This window comes from Cebus imitator, unplaced genomic scaffold, assembly GCF_001604975.1.
Source record: "Cebus imitator isolate Cc_AM_T3 unplaced genomic scaffold, Cebus_imitator-1.0 Scaffold91, whole genome shotgun sequence".
Lineage (NCBI taxonomy): Eukaryota > Metazoa > Chordata > Mammalia > Primates > Cebidae > Cebus > Cebus imitator.
In genome coordinates, this window is record NW_016107406.1 from 1253991 (window position 1) to 1258801 (window position 4811).

Consider the following 4811-nt stretch of genomic DNA (forward strand, 5'->3'; position numbering starts at 1 on the left):
TATCTCTTCTTGCCCTCCCTTACCTTGTACTACTGGGAGCTGCAGCTGCCTGTTTTGGAGATAATTCCAGCCTTACCCCTCTTCTGGGCTCAAGAAAGAGGAGGAAGAGGGATAAGAACACATGACTCTGCTTGCCCAATGCTCTTGTCCTTTTCAGTCTTTTTGCTGTCACTGTCAAATTTGTGGGCCAACACTTGATGAGGCTTTGAAGGCCTCAATGTGGAAGGTGCTGGAGTGGCTCTCACAGGGGCACAAGTGTGGGACCTGGAGGAAGAGAGGACTGAAGCCCCCTGAAGTCTGCATTTTGCAGATGAATGACTCCAAATACCCAGGATTTTCTCTTCCTTGCCTTCCTGTCTTCTGCTTAGTTAGCACAGGAGGCATGGGATAGGATTAAGGTGGCTCTGCGGTGTCAATTCCACCCTTCTTAGTAAACCCTCAAAGATGGGCAAACCTTGTCCATCCAAGGGCCCCGGTCAGTTGGCCCTGTGCAACCACCTCCTAGGCCTGAGCTTCAGATGGCAGGGAATCTGTCCACCTCATCACCGTGCCCATGACATGGAATAGAGGCCAGTGTGTATTTATGCAATGAATAAATGAGGGCATTAGTGGCTTTGCAAGGGAGAGACATCAAAAGAAAATGAGCTGCGTTGTATCCCGGGAAAAGAACTCATAATATTCATCATCTGCCAGAGATGGAGACAAAGGATGGAAAAGCCAGTTGTCACCACCCACAGCTGAAAGCAGGAATGGGAGAAAAAAAAACAGCTTCATGTTTGTGCTGCTCAGAGTTCAGAATAGTCAAGAAAACGTTACATGATCTTCATTATCTCACTTAATCCTCACAACCACTCTTGGGGGCAGGTACTATTAATCCACTGTGCTGACGTGCAAACTAAGGCTCAGGAAGCAAAGTGCCTTGCCCAAGGTCAGACAGGTGGTGGGTCTGGTGTCCCAACTCATAGCTGCCCCTGGAAATTTCCATGGCCTCAAGATGCCACCATCAGCAAGAATCACAGAAATCATTTAACTTTCATGGAAGACGCATCCTGGCAGCTCTCCTCAGCTATTCTAGGAAGTCAGACAAGGCCAGGGCAGCTGTGTCAGAAAATATCTCTGCCTTGAGGTTTGAAGCTCTAGGAGCTCCCTGACCTCAAACCATCAGAGCTTCTGAGATGACTTAAAGAGACAGCTACAAGCATCTCCAACAGAGGGAAGATGTTTCTTGGATGCTCTTTTTTCCTTTTAATCTTACATTCTACTTGGCTGTCTCTTAGCCCCCACCACTGCCATTCAATTTTTTTCTTTGAAGACAGTCTTAAGAATGGCAGAAAGGTGATAGCTGCTGAAGCCGAGTGTGGGCACATGGTGATCACTGTTAGTTTCTCTACTTCTGCCTAAGTGTGAACATTTGCCCAGACTGAGGGTCTATGACAGGCAGGTTTGTGTCCTTTGGTGGAGGGCTGCTTGATCACTGGATTCTCCTGTAGTCAGGAAATATTATTTCCAAAGTCTGTTCAGATCAAGGGTCTGCAGAACCACAGCCTATGATTGGCTGCCTATTTTTGGAATTAAAGTTTTATTGGAGCACAGCCACACTCATTCATTTAATCATTCATTTAGTATCTGTGGTTACTAAGCAGATCTATGAAGGCAGAGTTGAGTAGTTGTGACAGAGACCTAATGGACAGAGAGTCCTAAGATATTGACTATCTGGACTTTTAGAACATGTTTGCCTATTAGACAAATGTGGTTTAGATGATGATGATGACAATGATCATGATGGTGGGGATGATGACAGCGATGATGATCATTATGTAACTGACTTACCTTAAGGCATGCCAAGAAATGCGTGAGTGCTTCCTTGAACCAGATGTGGACTCAGCAGAAAAGGACGACAGCTGGGTGTGGCTTTAACTTCTCTTGAGAGGATCTCCTGGAAGAGGTAGGTAGCACTAAATAAAGGGATGGCGAAAAGACAAGGGCCCAAGGGGAGACTGAAGACAACAAAAGGAAAGGTAACTCCATCACAGAAGTTTCAGCAGAGGATCCAAGCAGAAGAGCCCCCAGAGAACCCACAGAAACACCCTTGGTGGAAAATCTCAGCTTTAACACCTTTCCAAACCAGAGAGAGCAAAGCTGCCTTGTTGTGTCAGAAATCTCGCTTCCCCTTTCCTCTCCTCCTTTCCAACCAGAGCGGGCAATGAAAGAGCAGCTAGCAAGTGCAGAGGAGGTGCAGGTGCAGTCAGCAGAGATTACTGGTTGACCCCACCTGTCCCTTCCACTGAGGTTGGCTTTAGCTGAGGAAGGGGTGGAGGAGCAGCACATTTACCTTTGAGAGGAGAGGGAGAGGTTGATTAATATCATGGATGGACACTGTTAGCTCCTGAATTGAGGCTGTGGCTGGGGACTGAGGTGACTTAGGTCTGCCTTGGCCACACAGGAGGTAGGGGCAGGAGAGGCAAGGGGACTTTCCTTCTAATTCAGGAGAAACAGAGAAAGGCGGTTTTTGACCACCTTCTACAAGCCATTCTTGTTCAATGTAACCATTACAGTGCTAACAACGACAAGAGATTCATAGCAATGACCTCGTTATGGCATCAGAGCAGTCTCTCCACCTTGTGCACTCCTACCCCTGACCATAAAGTCTGTGACTTGGAAGACAAGAGTCCTCTGACCTCACCCATCTGTCCATCCTCCTCTCTCGGTGGCCTCCCTCTGAATTCGAAGCTTCAGCCACATGGATTGCATGTCCTGACCTGAAATTGCTATTCTCTTTTTTCTTTCTCCCTTGGTACCAGCTCTTCCTTGTACCAAATGCCTTCCTCCTTTACCTGTCTGCCTCCTCCTCAACTTGAAAGACTCTCTGATCACCGAATGTATCGTAGCCACTTCTCCCTGTCTTATTGGTCACCCTCTGTGGCCCTTATCACCATCCAAATAAGTCACTGGTGTGTGTAAACACGTGTTTGCCATGAGTCTGCCCAGGCCTCTATTCGGGTCTCACTATACCCTCAGCACTTAGCCGAGGGCCTGACACACAGCTGTGCTTTCTACATACAATCTTGCATTTTCAGAATATCGGTTCACATTATTTTAAAACAGTGCTGGCCAAACAAAACTTATCCCTAAGCTGCATTCATCTCACAGCTGCCTGTTTTGGATGGATGCTCCAGGAAGCTTTCTGAAATCTGAAAGTGGGGGCAAGGACTCATGGCCTCCAGAGCTCAGGGGACCACAGGGAAAGGCCTGGATGAGAAGAAAGTAGGCAGGGGAGATAAGGAGTTGCTGGAGGCCTGGGGAGGGCCCCAGGGAACCCAACTTCATGGGCAAGGCTCTTCCCGGAATGCAAGGCTCTGCCTAAACACCCTCCGCCCAATGACAGTCTCTGCTGCTACCAAGGACAACGGTCCCCAGACTATTCCAGCTCAGACTCAGAAAGAATTCTGCCTGTGAAAACAGAACATCATCAAATTGGGTTTATGATGCATGACCGGGTCCCAAAATAGTATCCACGCCCCCTCCCTGGTCCCACTGGAAGGCTCCGTGTGAGTTTCTTTATTTTGGAGTCACTGTCTGCAGGCTGCTCTAGCTTCCATTCTGTTTCTTCATCCTGCACCCGCTGCTGGCTAACTCTCAGCAGGAAAGCTGTGAACTCAATTCTTTTTTTTTTTTGTTTTTCAGATGGAGTCTTGCCGTGTCTCCCAGGCTGGAGGGCAGTGGTGCGATCCTGGCTCACTGCAACCTCTGCCTCCCAGGTTCAAGCGATTCTCCTGCCTCAGCTTCATGACTAGCTAGGACTACAGGCGACTGCCACCACCCCTGGCTAGTTTTTTGTATTTTTAGCAGAGACGGGATTTCACTATGTTAGCCAGGATGGTCTTGATCTCCTGATCTTGTGATCTACCTGCCTCAGCATAAGCCACTGTGCCCGGCCAAACTCAATTCTTAATCAAGTTCCCTTGCTGCAAAAAGTAACCACGCCCTCCCTCCCCCCTGCAACACACACAGAGGTGACCCTGGTCTTTCTCTCTGTGCATCTGATGAGGTTGGATTGGAAGGGAGAGGGAAGAGATGAAGAGGCTGTTATTCCATGTCTGTTTTCTGTCCTTTATCCTCACTGAATTACATTCAGGTCCATGTAATAATAGACTTTTGAATAGTGACAGACTGGACTTCAACCTCTTCCACTTACCCACTTGCTGTGTGTCCCTGGGTAAGTCACTTCACCTCTCTGAGCTTCAGTTTTCTCATCTATAGGTGGGGAAGAGATGGCATTAAGCAGACACCTAATTAAATGGTAGTGGTCCAGCAAGGTGGTCCTGCTGACTCCCACTTTACAAATGAGAAAAGCGGCTGGGAGCACCTCAGTGACTTCTCCAGCCATGGCGCGTGTTAGAGGCTCCGGCCTGGCTTTCAGGTCCCCAGTCTTGTTAAAATCTGACTGCTTCGTTGGTGTTTCCCACCAGGCCCTTCTCCTGTGTCTGGGTTCTCCCTCCCTGAGCCCTCCTTCCTGAAACCCCGCCTCTCGCTTTATTCTTTGATCACTTTCTCTCCCCAGCTACCCTGCTTGCTTTCAGTTCCTTGATGCACTGTCTCCCTCCTGCCTCGGGCCCTTTGCACATGCTGTTGTACCCTCCCCCCGGATGCAAGGCCCTCCCTTCCCCCACGCTATGTCCAGTGCCTCCTTATCCCACAGTGCTCTGCTTAAGCTCCTTTTCCACAGAGAAGCCGGCCTCCCTGGGCCCCAGGGCTGTTTCTCCTGTCTCCTTCCACCTCTTACCTTAGTAATCAAACATGTGATTAAATAT

The 4811-nt window shown here is 48.8% G+C and overlaps 1 long non-coding RNA gene across 1 annotated transcript; it reads right to left on the reverse strand.

The window, feature by feature from the left end:
• Positions 1–934: 934 nt before the first annotated feature.
• LOC119472244 lies at positions 935–4472 on the reverse strand. The gene is made up of 3 exons (XR_005201362.1): positions 4367–4472; positions 4196–4254; positions 935–1936 (listed from the first exon to the last, which is right to left on the reverse strand). It is a non-coding gene; the product is annotated as an uncharacterized LOC119472244 (long non-coding RNA).
• Positions 4473–4811: the final 339 nt, after the last annotated feature.